Here is a 21,841-nt window from a genome sequence, read left to right on the forward strand (position 1 = left end):
AATCAGATGTACCATCACAACCCCTGGTGGAAGAGTGACGTTACTGCAACGACCAGACTCTGGGGCGCTGCACTTACACAGTCTCCTGTTATGATCCTTAGTGGTTGAGGATCACAAATTACTCCAGCAAGGTAACAAAAATAGGACAAGCTCTAGGGAGGTGGAAAACTGGACTGACCGCAAATCTGAACCTATCCAAACACACTAGAGGTAGCCGGTGAACGTGCCTAAAATTCCTAGATGTCTCGAGCCAGCCTGAGGAACTAACTACCCCTAGAGAGAAAGAAAGACCTCTCTTGCCTCCAGAGAAATAGTCCCCAAAGATATAGAAGCCCCCAACAGATAATAACGGTTAGGTAAGAGGAAGGCACATACACAGGGGTGAAAGCAGATTCAGCAAATGAGGCCCACTAATACTAGATAGCAGAAAATAGTAAAGGGATCTGTGCGGTCAGTAAAAAACCCTTACAAAAATATCCACACTGATATTTCAAGAACCCCCGCACCAACTAACGGTGTGGGGGGAGAAACTCAGTCCCCTAGAGCAACCAGCAGCACAGAAATCACATTTTAGCAAGCTGGACAAAAAAACATGATGAACGCTGATAATCAGAAAAATGAACAAACAAGAACTTAGCTTGACTTGGAAAGACTGGGAGCAAGGTAGTCACAAGGAATCTGAAGAGCACTGAATACATTGATAGTAGGCAAGGAACTGAGTATCCAGGTGAGTTAAATAGGAAACCAACCAAGGATAACGAACCAGCTGATGCAGCCAACCTGCAGAAAGACAACACTACACAGTACCGCTTGTGACCACTAGAGGGAGCCCAAAAATAGAGTTCACAACAGTCTCCTAGGAAGCAGTGTGCTTGATGGTTACACAGTCTCCTTGGAGGCAGCGTGCTTGATGGTTACACATTCTCCTAGAATGCAGCATGCTTGATGGTTAAAGGGAACCTGTCACCCCGTTTTTTCGGTATGAGATAAAAATACTGTTAAATAGGGCCTGAGCTGTGCATTACAATAGTGTAGTTTGTGGACCCCGATTCCCCACCTATGCTGCCGAAATACGTTACCAAAGTAGTCGTTTTCGCCTGTCAATCAGGCTGGTCTGGTCAAAAGGGCGTGTTGTCTTCCCCCAGATTTTGCATAGTTTTCCGTTGGTGGTGTAGTGGTGTGCGCATGCCCAAGGTCCCGAATCCTCTGCCAGGGGATTTAAAAGAGCGCGCTGTTCGTTATTTCATTGGTGATCGGTGGGCGCGGCCATCTTCCTTTGGCCGCGCGTGCACAGAAGCGGCGCTCTGCTGGCCGCGGCGCTCTGCTGGCCGCGGCTTCAGGAAAATGGCCGCCGCGATATCCATCTGCGCACGCGCGGCATCCCGCGGCCATTTTCCTGAAGCCGCGGCCAGCAGAGTGCCGCTTCTGCGCACGCACGGCCAAAGGAAGATGGCCGCGCCCACCGATCACCAATGAAATAACGAATAGCGCGCTCTTTTAAATCCCCTGGCAGAGGATTCGGGACCTTGGGCATGCGCACACCACTACGCCACCAACGGAAAACTACGCAAAATCTGGGGGAAGACAACACGCCCTTTTGACCAGACCAGCCTGATTGACAGGCGAAAACGACTACTTTGGTAACGTATTTCGGCAGCATAGGTGGGGAATCGGGGTCCACAAACTAGACTATTGTAATGCTCAGCTCAGGCCCTATTTAACAGTATTTTTATCTCATACCGAAAAAACGGGGTGACAGGTGCCCATAGTACCTTAGGAGGCAGCGTGCTTGATGGTTAAACAGTCTTTTAGGATGCAGCGTTCTTGATTGTTACACAGTCTCCTAGGAAGCAGCATGCTTGATGTTTACACAGTCTCCTAGGAGGCAGGGTGCTTGATGGTTACACAGTCTCCTAGAATACAGAATGCTTGATGGTTACAGAGTATCTTAGGAGGCAGTGTGCTTGCTGGTTACACAGTCTCCTAGGAGGCAGCATGCTTGATGGTTACACAGTCTCTCAGGAGGCAGCATTCTTCATGGTTACACAGTCTCCTAGGAGGCAGCATGCTTCATGGTTACACAGTCTCTTAGGAGGCAGCTTTCATGATGGTTACACAGTCTCTTAGGAGGCAGTGTGCTTGATGGTTGCACAGTCTCTTAGGAGACAGTGTGCTTGATGGTTACACAGTCTCTTAGGAGGCAGTGTGCTGGATGGTTACACGGTCTCTTAGGAGGCAGCGTGCTTGAAGGTTACACAGTCTCTTAGGAGGCAGCGTGCTTGATGGTTACACAGTCTTTTAGGAGGCAGCGTGCTTGATGGTTACACAGTCTCTTAGGAGGTAGCATGCCTGATGGTTACACAGTATCTCAGGAGGCAGCATGCTTGATGGTTACACAGTCTCCTAGGAGGCAGCGGGCTGGATGGTTACACAGTCTCTTAGGAGGCAGCATGCTTGATGGCTACACAGTCTCTTAGGAGGCAGTGTGCTTGATGGTTGCATAGTCTTTTAGGAGGCAGCATGCTTGATGGTTACAAACATTTTAAAAACAAGCAACTGTTTGTAGATAATTGTCATACATGACAACATTTGGCCTGCAGCTGTGACTCTTTATGTAGCCTGACGTTAATATCGTCAGCAGCTTCCCTTTACCTTGGGTGCAGTCTCTGTGTCACTCTCAAAATGTCACTGCCCACTCTCTCAATGCTTAATTCAGCCCTTTTCTCAGCACCATTTTCCAGTAATGCACTGCTGCAACTTTTCTGCCAATCTTGACAACTCCTGCAGCATACTCACAGAGTTCCCTCACGCACTAGTCTCTTTGCCATCTCTGCAATGTCACACTTCTCTACTACCAGGCACCAGAATACAGATTCACTCTGATATGGCAATGTTTATCGTTGCTCTTTAAGGGTAGTACTCTTATGCAAGTGGGTTGGTCTAAGACTAGGACAATGTACAGTAACAGAAGTGCTATGAGTGTTACTCACCCCCACTTTCAGCTAGCTATTAAGTAGAGTAGACACTTTATTTTGGGTTCCACAGTTCTCTTCATTAAGCCAGGCTATCTGTCTGTATGAGCCTGAGCTCTACTCATGGTAAACAGGAATGTTTTATGAGAAAGAAAGAAAGAAAGAAAGAAAGAAAGAAAGAAAGAAAGAAAGAAAGAAAGAAAGAAAGAAAGAAAGAAAGAAAGAGGAAAGAAGAATAGAAGGAGAAAGAAAAAGAGGAATAATAGAAAGAAATGAAGGAAGGAGGAAAGGAATAAAGAATAGATAGAAAGGAAGGAAGGAAGGAAGGAAGGAAGGAAGGAAGGAAGGAAGGAAGGAGAGGAAGGAAGAATAGAAAAAAAGAAAAATAAAGAGAAAGAAAAATGGAAAGAAGGAAGGAGGAGAGGAAGAAAGAAAGAAAGAAAGAAAGAAAGAAAGAAAGAAAGAAAGAAAGAATCCAGGAAGAAAGCATTATAGAAGGAAGTGATGGCTGGATGGATGAAGAGAGTGTGGAAGTAAAAGGACGGTTGGAAAGAAGTAATGGATGGCAGTGATGAAAAAGGGTGCCTTGCTTAGGAAGATAGGAACAAAGGTTGGAAGAAAAGGAGGAAGGAAGGAAATAAATAAAAAGGAAAGAAAAAAGAAAGAGAGAAAGAACAGATAGATTGGAAGAGCGAAAGCTAGGGATATAAGAAGGGAAGGATGATGGACAGAGATGTGACTGGAAGGAAAAGGGGTGATAGACTTGGATCCCCATAACCAACAGTACATGAGTACATTATATTATCCTATTACACACAGATCCAGACTGTTTTTCAGACTTATTGACGACTCCTTAGAAATCTATAACCTTCCCCTCCATTATATCCTCAATCCCCGCTCTATTCCATACATACATATTATTTGCTAATTTTGCTTTTCTTTGCAAAAACAGAGCAAAAGTGTGCGATTATTAGCCGCTCGCCTTGCCACTGTGTTCCCACACAAGGTGGATCCATTGACTCAGCCTCTTCAGTCACATACAAGAGTATAATGGAAAAAGATCGCAAAGTTCATCAATTCTTTAACTGCGGTGTCTGAAATTAATGTTTAAACTGATAGAAGATGCCATTTACATCTGTAAAGTGAAGGAGGAAAGTATTGTTAGGTGTCGGGAATATTAAAAAAAAACAAGTATTCTATTATTGACATAATTACTTATTACTTTCATTATGCATGCTCTCTTAATGGTTATAGTATTTATGTATAATTACTTTAATACTGTATTCACTGAAATTTCCAAGTAGCTCCCTAATTAACTGTCTCCAATATATAATTACATTGCATCTTTACGCAAGACTTGCCTAATTAATTTAGTTACACCACTTCCTTTGTGAATACGCATTATAAAGTGTTCTTTGCTTTATTCTTCTGCTTTCTTATAATCCAGGCTTAACGAAAATTGAGACCCGGCTATAGAAGGTTTCATGACCCACCACTAATTCACTTGGGAAGCTGCAAAAATGTGTTTCTTTAAAAAAAAAATATATGCTGTAACTCATTATAAGATTGCTTTTAAAAGCCTCTATTGTGCCGGTCCGCAGAATCAGCAGTTCATACTAAACCTACATTTAATGGAGACTTAAATAAACTTTATGATCAAATGTTTTTTTCAGCCACTATGTAAAAAAATGGTCACCAGCTAAATGAATAAATGGGTTCTATATGATTAGGACTTTTTTTTTTTGCCAGAAATAGCGCCACTCTTGATAACAGACTGTGGTTGGTATTGCAGCTTGCACTTGATTATGGCTGAGCTGCAATACCAGACCCAGCCTATAGACAAGGGTGGTGCTGTTTTTTAAAGATGACAGCGCAGGCATATTGAGGGAAGTTATCACCTACTGGACACCTCATTCTTAATAGCACCAGTCTGCAAAACAAGATAAAAAAGCATACCTGGCTCCCAGATGAGTGCATTCCCTGTGTTATTGGAACTGTGTCTCCAGACGGTCACGTCAAAGGAACACTGCAGCAAATCATTGGCTTCTGATTGGCTGCAGCGCAAAAGCTGATTAGTTGCAGTGGTCACATAACATAACAATGTCATTTGACCTACAAAAGGTAAAGTGCCTACATAGTAGGAGCGGTGCTGGTCTGGTTGGTAGGTAGGTAAGTATGCATATTTTTTTTTTTCTGCAGACTTCTGCTATTAAAAAGGGGCTGTCCAGCAGTGAACAACCCCTTTAATAAAAAAAAATGCGGCTTGATAAATGTAGTGCATCTGACTAGACATATTGGACATTTTCGCTTATGCCCCCTATCGATTGACTTGACTTAGACCAATATTCGGCACAAAAAAAATTTGCGTAATTTTGGCACATTTTAAACCACTCTCTTTAATAGACATTGTGTATAGAAAGTGTAAAATAAACAATAAAACAGATAATAAATATGGCACAGTGTATACAGTGGATTTGCAAAGTCTACACACCCGTTAAAATGCCTGATTTTTTGTCATCTAAAAAAAAATTAATATCAAGAAGAATCATTTCAGAACTTTTTCACTTAAAGTCTCCCATAATCTGTACCATTGAAAAACAACCTGATGTTTTGAGGGTATAAAGAAAATAGCAAAACTAAAAGAATGTGATTGCATAAGTGTGATATATACATATATAGAATTATATACATATACATAATTGAAGATGTAGTTGTGTTCAGAATTAGCCAATTACATGTAAGCTTGTGTTACATAGTAGTCAGCGCACGGCTGACGTCATTTACAGGGATTCTGATTAACCTTGTATAAAGTTTAGTTGTTCTAGGAGGATTTTCCTGAAATTTTCTTAGTAACATTTTATATCCAAAGCCATGGTTCGTAAACAGCTGACAACACAGCAAAGGGATCTCATAATTTGTAAAGCGCTGCGGAATATGTTGGCGCTATATAAATAACATTATTATTATTATCTCATTGTTGAACGTTATCAGTCAGTAAAAGGGTCCCTAAAAATCCTTACATATAGCATGGAACACTGTGAAGACATCATCAAGAAATGGCTTAAAATTGGAACACCAGTGACATCACCTAGAATTGGATGTCGCTCAAAAATTTATGAAAAGACAAGAAAATTGGTTTGGGGGCCACCAAGAGGCCTAAAGCAACATTATAGGAGCTGCAGGAATTTCTGGCAAGTACTGGTTGTGTACTGCATGTGACAACACTCTCTTGTATTCTTCATATGTCTGGCCTGTGGGATGGGGTGGCAAGAAGTAAGCCTTTTGTTACAAGGAAAAACATCCAAGCTTGGCTATGTTTTGCTAAAACCTACATCAAGTCTTCCAAAATCATGTGGAAGAATGTATTATGGTCTGATGAGGCCGAAGTTGAACTTTTTGGCCTTAAATCCAACAGGTATGTTTGGCGCAAGCCAACACTGCGCAACACTAAAATAACACTATACTTACAGTGAAGCATGGTGGAGGCAGCATCATGCTTTGAGGTTGTTTTTCGGCAGCTTACACTGGGGCTTTAGTCAAGGTGGGGTGAATGATTAACAGTTCCATATATCAGTCAATTTTGTAACAAAACCTTAAGGTTTCTGCCAAAAAGCTGAAGATGAAGAGGAATTTCACCTTTCATCATGGCTTCAAATTTGGACAATCAGTTTGGAAACCAATAAAATCAGAACCTCCCATTTAATTGACCACAGTAGAGTCTACTGTAGTTCTAGATTATCAGAGGTGCGATCACTTGAGACTTACCCTCCGAATCCTTATACCGACATTACCCACACATCTGTAGCATATGGACGGACATTTTTTTTTTCTTTAATAGCATCATGTAATCCTACATTTCTCCTGTAGTGACTGCTGCAGGGAAAATAAACTGCTGGCAACTTTGCCATTAAAATCAGCTCTTTCTATGGGTAAAACAACTTTTTTATGGGTTTTGTCTGTGAAATGGCCACAGTGTGAACGTGCTCTTACACATTGCATATATACCAATTTATGCTCCGGCTCATTTTTTTGGTTTTGCTACTTTTTTTGTGCAATATCTGCAAATTATTTATACTGTGTGAAAAACAAAATGAGCACAGATTTTGCAAAATTCACCAGGATTTTTGATCAATGCATTACACTATAGCGTTCCTGGATTTGCCAGTCGTATTGTAACATTCATTCAGTATTAATGTGTTGATTCCAGCTCTGATATTAAACTTTTTTTTTTTTTGGCTCAAAATGAAAACATTTGTAAATTTGCCATAATCGACGGCATGAAAGGTCGTGCCCAATAAATGCTGAAAAACAGCTTTGGGGAAGATCCCAGCTGATCAAGGTGTAATCTCTTAATTTCTAAAGACAACCCATCCAACTGCCCATAAAGGCTGGCGTCCATCTAAAAAAAAAAAAAAAAGACGTAGTCAATTCATCTAGATGGGGGTCGATTAGAGCGGCAGGAAGCGGAGATATTGATGAACTTGTTCGGAGGACAATGGCCCTAATGTGACAAGAATAAAGAATAAAAAATGGACGGCGTGTCAGAACTGCAAAGGGTCGAGATAGATAGCAGAAAAACAAAAAAAAATGAAAAATTGGGCTTAGAAGTTGAAATTGCAACTTGATGTTCAGTTATGGAGACGGCACTAATTAACAATTGTCTGAATCGCCCTTCTGCGCCCAGAAGAAAGAGGACATAACACCCTTTATTTGCCATATTTCAAAAAATCACAAAAATTTGAATAATTATCCGGAATTTTACGGTGATTTTCCATGAAGGGGGGTCATCATAATGAATTGATATCTCTATTTATTCCTTCTGGTAAATGGTTAAATTCTACTAACAATGTGGCAGCCAAGGAAGAATTCAGCGACATTTGTGCAACAATCACACGGTTAACTTTTGATATGTTGCCCAAACAAAGAGACCAGCATCTTTGCATGGCAGATGAAGAATTAACGGCCAGACAAACTCATTAAAGAGCTATCACATTTGCCAGAATGTTCCCTGGGACAGGTTGATATATGACCCCACTTCTATCCAGCCAAAAACTGATGAGATGCTGAGTTCATGATCTGCTATGGGACAAAGGAGAGCAAATAACACAAAAATAAAAAATAAAAAAAATGAAATCGCTATGAAATAGAAGATCGTAAAGAAAGCAGGTAAGTAGAGGCAATGAAATTTACATTCTGTGTTTGTACAGTACCGGGAGCGGATCGGCCAGCCAACGTCTCCCTCTGCCAAGTGTACAGTTTACTGCGAACTATATGATTCACAACTTTAGTTTGTGAATGAAAACTTTATTTCTAAGCGGTCTTTTATTCTTTGGCTAATTTTATTTCTTTGGCTAAAGTTTACTAATGTGTTACGTGATCGCTTATTACCATGCGATGATGAATTAGCTTTATAGATTATTTACAAGTCTCAAGTAGAGTAATAGAAATGTGATCAATATGGTATTTGCAGCCCCTTCATTTCCATTCTCCTTTGTCATATGCGACCTGATATAATTCAGTGGACAGGTCACTGCCTCCCACAAGATCAACATACTCCTCTCCTGCTGCTGTTATTACAATGTGATTGATTATAAGGTATTCTGATCCCATTCAGAAGATTAAAGGGATTTTTTTTTTTCATGAATGGATTAAACTGCAAAAAAACAAGCAACTTTACAATTTATCTGTTATTAAGAAACCTTTCTGTTCTCAAGAACAGAAGGATTTCTCATTCTATAGGTTTTCGCTCAATGCAGTCTATCACAGGTGACTACCACTCAAGGAGCATGCAAGCTCTAAAGCTGGCCAGATAGCTGATTCATCCAGCCTCCATGCTCCTGAACTTCTCTAAAGCTGTAGAGGCAAAGCTGCTGTTACGATTCCACCTATAGATGTGTTTGGAAGCAGTGAGTGACAGTTCAGTCATCCAATCTAGGACTGGGGTGTGCTGAGCTGTCAGTATGGTGATGGATGGTGATGGTGATGGAGACTGGGGAGTGCTGAGCTGTCAGTTTGTCGAGTGACAGTTCTACCATCCAATCAGGGCCAGGGCGTGCCATGGCCTCCTGCATGTATCTGCTATTAGACTGATTACCTGGCTATTTAGCTGGCTCTCTGCCTACATTTAGTGCCAGTTGTAGCTTTGCTTAAATGGTATGCGCTTGCTCTGTTTTCTGTGTTCCTGTATTTGATCTTTGTTGCCTGACCTTGGACCTTGTCTTTAACCATCTGTTTGCCTTGCCCTTTTGCCTTGATCCGCTACCTTGCCAGAATTCCGATCCACCTATAGATGTGTTTGGAAGCAATGACAGTTCAGTCATCCAATCTAGGACTGGGGTGTGCTGAGCTGTCAGTATGGTGATGGGCAGCTCAGCCATCCAATCGGAGACAGGGGAGTGCTGAGCTGTCAGTTTGTCGAGTGACAGTTCTACCATCCAATCAGGGCCAGGGCGTGCCATGGCCTCCTGCATGTATCTGCTATTAGACTGATTACCAGGCTATTTATCTGGCTCTCTGCCTACATTTAGTGCCAGTTGTAGCTTTGCTTAAATGGTATGCGCTAGCTCTGTTTTCTGTGTTCCTGTATTTGATGTTTGTTGCCTGACCTAGGACCTTGTCTTTGACCATCTGTTTGCCTTGCCCTTTTGTCTTGATCCGCTACCTTGCCAGAATTCCGACCTCAGACTGTGACCTGACTAAGCCATTGTCTTATCCCTTTGTTTATGAGGAGCCCTCTTGGCATCTGACCGAGGGTCTCTTGACTACCCAGCTTCACAACTTGTCTGCAAATAGTGACTAGCCTCACAGCTGCCTTAGGCTACCTTCACACTAGCGTCGGTACGGGTCCGTCGCTAAGTGTCGGGCCGACGTACCAACACCCGTTGCGAAATTTGTGCACGACGTGGGCAGCGGATGCAGTTTTTTTACGCATCCGCTGCCCATTCTGAAGTCCGGGGAGGAGGGGGCGGAATTCTGGCCGCGCATGCGCGGTAGAAAATGGCGGACGCGGCGTACGAAAAAACGTTACATTGAACATTTTTTCGTGCCGACGGTCTGCCAAAACACGACGGATCCGTTGCACGACGGACATGACGTGTGGCCATCCGTCACGATCCGTCGCTAATACAAGTCTCTGGGCAAAAAACGCATCCTGTGGGCACATTTGCAGGATCCGTTTTTTGCCCAAAACGACGGATTGTGACGGATTGCTAAAAACGCAAGTGTGAAAGTAGCCTTAGAATGCAGCATCGGCACACAGTACGGGTTGGATGCACAACTATGCCAGTAGACCTAACTAAGGATCGCATCGTGCCCTAGCAAGCAAGCAGATAGAAAGGCAGGTCATTGGTGCATGCCTAAATCACTGTTATAAAAATATCCCTTTAACTCCTTACTAACAGAGCCAATTTTGACCTTAATGACAAACCAATTTTTACAATTCTGACCACTGTCACTTTATGAGGTTATAGCTGTGAAACGCTTAAACCGATACCACTGATTCTGAGATTGTTTTTTTGTGACATATTGTCATGACATGACATGACTTCATGTTACTGGTAACATTTCTTCGATATGACTTGCGTTTATTTATGAAAAAAATGGACATTTGGCAAAAATGTTGAAAATTTAGCAATTTTCAAAATTTTTGTGCCCTTAAATCAGAGAGCCGTGTCACACATAATTGTTAATAAATACAATTTCCCATATGTCTATGTTACATCAGAACAATTTTAGAAACATAATTTTTTTGTTAGGAAGTTATAAAGGTTAAAAATTGACCAGCGATTTCTAATTTTTCCAACAACATTTACAAAACCAACAAAAAAATGTACTTCAGAGCCAAGAATTTTTATTTTCCCAAGGGTATCAGGAGAAAATAGACCACAAAATTTGCCGTGCAATTTCTCCTGAGTACGCTGATGCCCTGTATGTGGGGGAAATCCACTGTTTGGGCACATAGCAGTGCTCAGAAGGGAGGGAGCATCGTTTGAATTTATGAACGCAAAATTGTCTGGACTCAATGGTGGGTGCCATGTTGTGTTTGGAGACCCCCTGATGTACCTAAACTTTAAGAAACGCCTTAATTCTAACTCCAACCCTAACACAGCCCTAACCCCAACCCTAACCTCAACACACCCCTAACCATAATCTCAACCCTAACCCTAATCCCAACCCTTACCACAACCATGACCCTAACCACCACACCACCCTAACTCCAACACCACCCTAACCCCAACACAACAACCTTAACCCTACCACAACCCTGACCCCAGCACAATCCTAACCCCAACCCTAGCCCAAACCTAACCCTATCTCTAACCCCATCCCTAACTCTAGCCCAAACCCTAACCCTAGCCAAACCCTAACCCTAGCCCTAACTGCAAAGAATGGAAAACAATATTTTTTTTTAATTTTATTATTTTTACCTAACTAAGGGGGTGACAAAGGGGGGTTTGATTTACTTTTTTTTTTTATTTTGATCACTGTGATAGGGTCTATCACAGTGATCAAAATGAACCAATAGGAAAAAATTATATCATTTATATTGTTGCCGGGTACCAGTTGGCAGATCTCGGTGGGCGCACTGCGCATGCGCCCACCATTTTTTTCCAGGTAAAAGATGTGGAGGGCCGGGGGACCTCAGGAGATCCCATTTCTCTCTCCTCTGGTATGCTAGATCATATCAGAGGAGAGAGAAATGAATGGGAAATCTGACTTCTTTTCTTTTTGCGATTGCCGTGGAGACGGTAAAAACCGACCCGAATCATGTTCTCCTTGGCAGCCGTTAAGGGGTTAAAGGGAATATATCAGTAGAAAATGATGTTTTTGTGTTTCATGTATTTTTAAAGAAATTTTGGCATTTTTCTTTTCATGGTTTTTGTAAAACAAATAATAATAAATTAGCATTCTTACAATTTTCACATTGGCCTCTAGGGCTATTTTAAGATTTTTTGTACTTTCATGAAGAGTTTTGTAGCAGTTTCTCTTTCATCAGAGGCAGGATTATAATGACAGGTAATATCTCTATATAAATATCACATTAGGCGTTATCACAGCTGACCCTGCCCATCCTTTCCAATGACCTTTGCACACTCCCATTATGTGCTTCAATTCAAAAGATAGATCAGGATTTGACCATTGTGGCAGGAAGTTAACATCTAAAAGAGCACTAGTGGCTGGTGTGAAAATTGCAAGATTTCAATATTTTATTTTTAATATTTTGATATGTAAAAAAAAAACACAATAGATGATTTTCTGACGATGAGCCTGTCAAATGAAACCCTGTTCTCACACATTATCCCATGAGAGAACAGGTCACTGCCTGCCGGAAGGTCAACATATTCCTTTTCTCCTTCTGTAAGAATTTCCATAATCAGATTGGCTAAAGTATATTGTGGCACTGCTTATTACTTGACATTATCTCTTACCAAATGAAGCCTTGTCCTCTCTGACATAAGCGCTTCAGCAAATAGGTCACTGTCCCTTACAAGTTCAGGACACTCTTCTATTTTTGCTTTTATAATTCCCATAACCATAGGCTGCAGAATATAGTGTTCAACTCACTTTTTGACATTGATCCTGTTACATAAAGTCAAGTACTTACCAACATGAACACATAGGCTGTCAGGTCACTTCCTCCCAAAAATCAACACACTCCAATCCAGCTGCTATATAATTTGTTAGTGTATTCTGTCCTTGCCAATTTCTTGATATTGATTCTGCGACAAAAAGCGCTGTCCTCATTAACATGATCCCAAGATTGGACAGGTCACTGCCTCCCACAAGTTAAGCACAACATTCTCCTTTTCTGTCATAAATCCATTGATAAGATTAATTTCAGAGTATTCTGTCACTGCCCACTTCATTACTCTATCCCAAATATATTAAGCGGTTTCCCACTACTATGACATTGATAGGGGCTGATATGTAATGGAGAGGTACACTGTTTATATCCAGCAGGTAATAGCTGAATGGTGGGGGTGATAGGTGTCAGAACCCCACCAATCTGATATTGATAACCTGTCCTAAGAATTGATCATCAATATGATAGTGGAACTAAACCCTTTTTTGTCAGATCCAATTTTAACAAACTAACATTAATAGACAGGCACTAACCAACAATAGGGAGGAGGATAGGGACAGGGAGGAATAAACTAAATGGGAACAGGGACCAAGAGATAAATACATATACTACAGCAATCCACAGATCACTACTACAACAACTCCACACCAACCACTTAGCTTAAGCACACAGCACAGGAAGACGAAACTTTCACCGGCAGGGACAAGAAGGTAGGGCCAGTTTTTATAGGAAGAGGTAATGACCAGATAAGGAGCAGCTGAAATGGAGCTGCATGTTTCCAACCAGCATAGAAAGGGTCATTAACCACTTCAGCCCCCAGAGGAAACTAAATCCATTTAATATGGGACACAAATCACACACACCATCTCTAAAGAAGACCTGTGATCCATTACCCAAGGTGACTGTCTAACTCCAAGTCTTTCAGGGGAGGTGACACCCTTGTGACAGATAAGTATAAATCACTACATCCCAGAAGATAAACATGCTCCTCTTTTGCTGTTGTATTCAATCCATCCACTTGTGGTGCTATCATCCTAATGTCTAACTATAAATATTTACTCACTGTAAATTACTATCTTACAAAGTACGGTAATGCCATCTCTAACATCATCACATGATTGTATATATAGTTACATAGTTATTAAGGTTGAAGGAAGACTGTAAGTCCATCTAGTTCAACCCATAGCCTAACCTAACATGCCCTAACATGTTGATCCAGAGGAAGGCAAAAAAACCCATGTGGTAAGAGTAAGCTCCACATTGGGGAAAAAATTCCTTCCCGACTCCACATACGGCAATCAGACTAGTTCCCTGGATCAACGCCTTATCAATGAATCTAGTGTATATACCCTGTAACATTATACTTTTCCAGAAAGGCATCCAGTCCCCTCTTAAATTTAAGTAATGAATCACTGATTACAACATCATACGGCAGAGAGTTCCATAGTCTCACTGCTCTTACAGTAAAGAATCCGCGTCTGTTATTATGCTTAAACCTTCTTTCCTCCAGACGTAGAGGATGCCCCCTTGTCCCTGTCACCGGTCTATGATTAAAAAGATCATCAGAAAGGTCTTTGTACTGTCCCCTCATATACAGTGGGGCAAAAAAGTATTTAGTCAGTCAGCAATAGTGCAAGTTCCACCACTTAAAAAGATGAGAGGCGTCTGTAATTTACATCATAGGTAGACCTCAACTATGGGAGACAAACTGAGACAAAAAAAATCCAGAAAATCACATTGTCTTTTTTTTTATCATTTTATTTGCATATTATGGTGGAAAATAAGTATTTGGTCAGAAACAAAATTTCATCTCAATACTTTGTAATATATCCTTTGTTGGCAATGACAGAGGTCAAACGTTTTCTGTAAGTCTTCACAAGGTTGCCACACACTGTTGTTGGTATGTTGGCCCATTCCTCCATGCAGATCTCCTCTAGAGCAGTGATGTTTTTGGCTTTTCACTTGGCAACACGGACTTTCAACTCCCTCCAAAGGTTTTCTATAGGGTTGAGATCTGGAGACTGGCTAGGCCACTCCAGGACCTTGAAATGCTTCTTACGAAGCCACTCCTTCGTTGCCCTGGCGGTGTGCTTTGGATCATTGTCATGTTGAAAGACCCAGCCACGTTTCATCATCAATGCCCTTGCTGATGGAAGGAGGTTTGCACTCAAAATCTCACGATACATGGCCCCATTCATTCTTTCATGTACCCGGATCAGTCGTCCTGGCCCCTTTGCAGAGAAACAGCCCCAAAGCATGATGTTTCCACCACCATGCTTTACAGTAGGTATAGTGTTTGATGGATGCAACTCAGTATTCTTTTTCCTCCAAACACGACAAGTTGTGTTTCTACCAAACAGTTCCAGTTTGGTTTCATCAGACCATAGGACATTCTCCCAAAACTCCTCTGGATCATCCAAATGCTCTCTAGCAAACTTCAGACGGGCCCGGACATGTACTGGCTTAAGCAGTGGGACACGTCTGGCACTGCAGGATCTGAGTCCATGGTGGCGTAGTGTGTTACTTATGGTAGGCCTTGTTACATTGGTCCCAGCTCTCTGCAGTTCATTCACTAGGTCCCCCCGCGTGGTTCTGGGATTTTTGCTCACCGTTCTTGTGATCATTCTGACCCCACGGGGTGGGATTTTGCGTGGAGCCCCAGATCGAGGGAGATTATCAGTGGTCTTGAATGTCTTCCATTTTCTAATTATTGCTCCCACTGTTGATTTCTTCACTCCAAGCTGGTTGGCTATTGCAGATTCAGTCTTCCCAGCCTGGTGCAGGGCTACAATTTTGTTTCTGGTGTCCTTTGACAGCTCTTTGGTCTTCACCATAGTGGAGTTTGGAGTCAGACTGTTTGAGGGTGTGCACAGGTGTCTTTTTATACTGATAACAAGTTTAAACAGGTGCCATTACTACAGGTAATGAGTGGAGGAAAGAGGAGACTCTTAAAGAAGAAGTTACAGGTCTGTGAGAGCCAGAAATCTTGATTGTTTGTTTCTGACCAAATACTTATTTTCCACCATAATATGCAAATAAAATGATAAAAAAACAGACAATGTGATTTTCTGGATTTTTTTGTCTCAGTTTGTCTCCCATAGTTGAGGTCTACCTATGATGTAAATTACAGACGCCTCTCATCTTTTTAAGTGGTGGAACTTGCACTATTGCTGACTGACTAAATACTTTTTTGCCCCACTGTATTTATACATTAAAATAAGATCACCCCTTAGTCTTCGTTTTTCCAAACTAAATAGCCCCAAGTGTAATAACCTATCTTGGTATTGCAGACCCCCCAGTCCTCTAATAACCTTGGTCGCTCTTCTCTGCACCCGCTCCAGTTCAGCTATGTCTTTCTTATACACCGGAGACCAGAACTGTGCACAGTATTCTAAGTGTGGTCGCACTAGTGACTTGTATAGAGGTAAAATCATGTTCTCCTCTTGAGCATCTATGCTTCTTTTAATACATCCCATTATTTTATTTGCCTTTGTAGCAGCTGCCTGACACTGGCCACTGAATATGAGTTTGTCATCCACCCATACACCCAGGTCTTTTTCATTGACGGTTTTGCCCAGAGTTTTAGAATTAAGCACATAGTTATACATCTTATTACTTCTACCCAAGTGCATGACCTTACATTTATCCCCATTAAAGCTCATTTGCCATTTATCAGCCAAAGCTTCTAGTTTACATAAATCATCCTCCTGTAATATAAAATTGTCCTCCCCTGTATTGATTACCCTGCAGAGTTTAGTGTCATCTGCAAATATTGAAATAGGTATAGGTCACTTTATCCAACAAGATCAACACACTCTTCTCCCGCTGCTGTCAAATTTCAATCTTCCCTATAATGGTAAACTGTTAAGCCATGTGACTTAAGATATATAAAACAGACATGGAAAAGGGCTAATAATGAAAACGTATTGTAACATCATCTGCACTTTGGAGGATGAGGATGAATCAAAATATACACAAATGTCCCGTCCTAGTAATAAACAGAAACCTCAGTTATCAAGGTCTTCTTAGAAGTGGTCAGGATATCCGATACTTTCAAAATACAGATATTGAAAAAATGATACTTCCTTTTTAAAAGACCCCTATCAGGTACCTTTCTCCAAGTACGGTATCCTGTCATTAGCAGGCGGCAAATAGTGACAACATGTTATCTTTTACAAGGCGTCCCGTAATGGCAGCTAATGGCGGTAAAACGCTTAGAGGACATTCTGAAGATATGCAATAAACCTTGAAGATGACACATACAGATCATGTTTCCTACATTATGATTACACACAATATATGGCCTTCAGATTGCAGCAATGCTCTTATACAAGAGGAAGTGGAGTCTCCTCCGAGGACAAAAGAGGGCTTCAGTGGCACCAGGGGACACTCCACGTGGTGCGGTATACATGGTGGAGGCTGAGATAAGGAATTTATGACATTTACAAGTGGAGTCCTTAGTTTCATGTTACCCCCCATTATCGTGATGGTGTGAAGGGTCGATCAGCTTCGTCAATAACTCTCTAAACAATGTGAGAATATGCAAAGAATGTCCATTTTCACCAGAATTATGTAAGAGTAATTATTATCAGTTCATGCCATTTTCTCCTATAGTTGGACAGGACTGTAAACCATATGCTATTTTTTGGGATACTACACAGGTGATGTCAGACTGGTGTTCATTGGACCGAGCATATAAAATGACTCTCAGGGCCAATCAACCATCTGTACAAAATTCAAGACAGTACCTCTTCTCTGACACGTGTTACCAGTTTTGGTGGTATCATCCCTTTCGTTAATCTAGACCAACTGGAATGGTGCCATTTACCTTTTCATTACCATAGACCACCAGGGATGGTGTTATTAACTTCTTCATTACCCTAGACCACCAGGGATGGTGTCCTTAACTTCTTCACTACCCTAAACAATCAGAAATGGTACTATTAACTTCTTCACTACCCTAAACCACCAGGGATGGTGTCGTTTACTTCATCACTACCCTAGATCACCAGGCATGGTGTCATTAAAGTCTTCACTACCCTAGCCCACCAGGGCTATGGTGAAGTCTAATACCAAGGAATCCTGGTGGAAAATGTAGTTTATGTTCAGTCAATGCCTATATCTAGATGATACACAAAAACAGTGATTAAAATACCTCCTCAAACTCATGAAGGAAAACAGTAAAATAGACTAAACTATATGACCCTGATTTATCAAAGCAACTTCGCTAGAATTCTGAGATAAATTGCTTTGAAAAGCAGCAAACGAGTTGAGCAAAAATTTTGTGACTGTGGGCATTTTCAGTCGAATTTCTCCCATCTCCTCCAAAATGGGCAGAGCTGGGATGGGACAGGTGTGTGGCAGGGGCTAACTCAGGATGAGCTGTGGAGTTCCTTATTCCAGAAATTCTACTCCAGACCCTGAAAATTTCTGCTGTGGTACATGGAGGCGCGCAAAACTCATCAAACGCTCTTGATTCATTAAGAGATGTGCATTTCCTAGTAAATCAATGGAGTCTGACTCAAACACCCCCCCTCCCCCCCCACATCAAAGCCAATGAGAAAATCACTGGTCTTGATGAATTGGAACCTATGTATATAAAGATACTGACCCCTTCTCTGCTCAGGGGAGGGAGTAGTCCTTCCCCTGAGCAGTTCCAAAGAGGTTCATGTAACGGACTGGGTGGTAGAACTACTGTGCCGAGGTCTGACGAGAGCTTGGTGGGGCGTGTATGGAGGCTGACGATACCACGATCCGAAGAGGGACAAGGAAAGCGGAACCAGGTGCTACTCCAGGACTTACCTCGGGTGCATGGCAGTTGATCCCCATGGGACAGGAGGCATGAACATCCAGAAATGGTAGACTTGGTAAGTATTGGTTGACACGGCTGGTATACTGGGATGTGACAGCAACATTCCACAGGCACCTTTCATTAGATGGAGAAGACTTAAATAATAAGTGTCCCCAGCCATTGGCTGTACACTTTGGCACTGCGCTTGCTGTCCCTTTAAGAGGGTAGGACTGTGTACGCCCTAAGCACAGTGCCCAGGGACCTGTGAGACCCCAGGCAGCAGAAGGAGAAGGAGGAAGGAGTGCGGGGCTGTGGCAGTGAGTCGACGTTACTGCCAGAGGAGAGGAGTAGCATGCAGGAACGCCGGCACTACAGTACCCCCCTTTACACCTCCTCTTTTTCAAACCTACAAGAAATCTCTCCAGGAGGAGGGAGACATGGATGTTCTCCCTTGGGTCCCAGGACCTCTCCTCAGGACTGAACCACTTCCAATCCACAGGAGAAAAGGTTTTCCAGCCAAATCTCTAGGTGACCAGAATGTTCTCTACCTCGAAAACGTCTTCAATGCAGACTGGGACTGGAGCAAGAGTGGTACCAGGATCATTTAAAAAGGAAGGAGTACAAAAGGCTTATAGAAAGACACATGAAATGAATTGGAGATTCGTAATGAGACAGGGAGTTTGAGCTTGCAGGCTACTGGGTTAATCAGTTTGAAAACCTTGAAGTGAGGGTCCAGTTTCTATGAGGGTACCTTAAGAGGGAAATACTTGGATGACAGCCAGACCTTGTCCCTAGATGAAACAGAGGCTGAAACAGACGTCTTTTCTCTGCATGTCTTTTCATCCGTTCAGAAGACTTCAAAAAGGTGGACTTTGGTGTCCTCTCGGATTTCAGAAAAACCCTTGAAGAGGGACTTTGCAGCAGGAATATTGAAGGTGGTAGAAACAGGAAACGAAATACTGGGATGTTGACTGCAGATGACAAAGAACTGAAATTTGGCAGAGGACTTGCTCACATTGTTGTTGTATGAGAAATCAGCCCAAGGCAGGAGTTTGGCCCAGTCACTGTGGAGGCATTGACGAAGTGCAGGAGGAAGTTAGTCAGAATCTGATTGATTCGCTCTACCTGGCCATTGTATTGAGAATCGTGGAAGCAAGAAGTAAACTGGACGCCTCTATCAGAGACAATATGGAGCGGTAGGCCATGGAGGTGGAAAATATGTAGAATAAACGTCTCTGCAAGCACTGGAGCGCATGGAAGACCAGTCAGTGGAGTGATGTGAGCCATCTTGGAGAAGAGATCCACAACCACCTAGATGATGGTACAACCGGCCAATACTAGAAGGTCAGTGATGAAATCCATTGCAATTGGAGCGCCCCCACACCGCCGCAGGGCCGAGGGGTACCCGGAGCCGGGCCTCTAGGTCTCAGTCCTGGGGTTGTCACGGTGGCTAGACCCGGTCCGTGGCCCTGTCTGTCAGTGGGGGACGTCCGGTGCAATAAGTGATGTTGTAGCGGTGCAGTTGTGGGGTGCAGGTCGCGGTAAATAACGAGGACACCAGGTTGCAGTCTCTTTACCTCTTTACTGAAGCTCTCTGGGTCCTCAGTCCGGAATACGGCTCACCAGGCTGCGCAAGTCCGGCCGGTCCAATGGCACTTCCAGAGCTCTCCTTGCAGGTGGAAATCGGTGCCTTCCTTCTAGCGCTATGTGTTGCAGTCCTTCCCTGCTGTGCTTACGGAAAGTACCCCACAACTGTTGTGTCTGTTTCTCGTGTTCCCTCACAACAACTTAATTCGCAATGATCTTCCTCGTCCCTCCAGATACTATGGTAGGAACGCACCCGTATGACGGGGAGGCTCGGAGATCTTCCGGGACTCTATCTGCGCCCCTCTCCTGTTGGTACCCCCCTTTGCCTTCCTGGGTGATGCGTGAGACAGTCCGCCTCAAGCTAACTGCCCTGCCGTAGGTCTGAGGTATGGCTTGAAACTCTTTACCTCCTCGGCGTTCCGGCCACCGGTAGTGCGCCTCAGTAAGGTGCTGCCTCTTTCAGCACAACCCTCACTGGTATCTCCTTTCGCTTGATTTCGTTTCTCACTCAGCACAATCTATCTCGCTTCTTAGTCCTTCCTTGGGCACCGCCGCTATGCTGAGCAGGCACGGTCCCTTTACGTTCTTTCCATGCCAAGCCTCTGCCAGGATCCCACCCCTGGCAGAGACCCTACAGTCTCTCCCTTCACAACACCCTCTGCCACCAGGTGTTGCTCCGTTCAATCCCGTCAGCGTTCTCTCTAACTTCCTGCCTGACCCCCAGTTTACCCACTATGGTGGGGAGTGGCCTAATGAATAGCACCCTTAGCTCCCCCCGGAGGCCCAGCTGTGAAATGTATTGGTGACTGTGATACCTGCTCAGAGAACTCCTTCCGTGCCATCGAACGCAGCATGGCCCCCCTTAGTGGCTGAACCATGCTACTGCAACGACCAGGACTCTGGGGCGCTGCACAATATGCTGCCAGGGATCAGATGGTACGGACAAAGAAAGTAACTGACCGATCAGAAGCAGTTTTGGAGTCTTGTTCTAGGTACAAGAGGGACAAGCAGAGACAAAATCTGCAATATCCTTGCTCATGGAGGGCCACCAGTAGTGTCGAGAAATGAGAAGGGCTGTCATCTTCTGTCTGATATAGCCAGCCAACTTAGAAGAGTGACCACAGAGAAGGACCTGCTTCCTATCAGGTTCAGCAACGTAATTCTTTTCAGAGGGGAAATGAGACATATTCAACGGAGCGACTATAATTATTTTGGAGGGCTCAATGATGTGTTGAGGTTCATCCTCCTGGTCGGAAGACAGAAATGATCTGGAGAGTGCATTTGCCTTGACGTTCTTATCAGCTGGCTGGAAATGTAGAGTAAAGCTGAAGCAGATGAAGAAAAGAGACCACCTGGCTTGTAGTGGGTTAAGGATAGGCTAAATTCTTGTGGTCAGTGTAGATAACCACAGGATGCTCAGCCCCTTTCAGCAAGAATCGCCACTCCTCCGTCAGTCTTATTGCTAGCATTTCTTGATGGCCTATCGAGTAATTGCATTCTGCAGCAAAGAAGATTTTGGAAATGAAGCCACTGGTCACCATGCGGCCGGACAAAAACTTCTGGGTGAGCACGGTTCTGGTCCCTGAAGAAGAAGCATCCACTTCCAGGAAGAACTGATTATTATTATCCGGGCAATGCAGAACAGTTGCTGAGGAGCAGGCCTGTTTTAAAGATGCGACGGTCCTTTCAGCCTCTGGAGTCCATATCTTAGGATTAGCCCCCTTGAAGGTCATCGCAGAAATAGAAGCAGCCCGAGGAGAAACAGGGAATGAACAGGCAGTAGTAATTCATGAATCCGAGAAACCACTGGATAGCTTTCAGGCTGTCAAGATGGGCCTTTTCAGGACAGCGGACACCTTTTCGTGATCCATTTTCAGGCCGGTCTCAGAGATAATATATCCAAGAAAT

Source organism: Ranitomeya variabilis, chromosome 2 (genome assembly GCF_051348905.1).
Source record: "Ranitomeya variabilis isolate aRanVar5 chromosome 2, aRanVar5.hap1, whole genome shotgun sequence".
Taxonomy (NCBI): Eukaryota; Metazoa; Chordata; class Amphibia; order Anura; family Dendrobatidae; genus Ranitomeya; species Ranitomeya variabilis.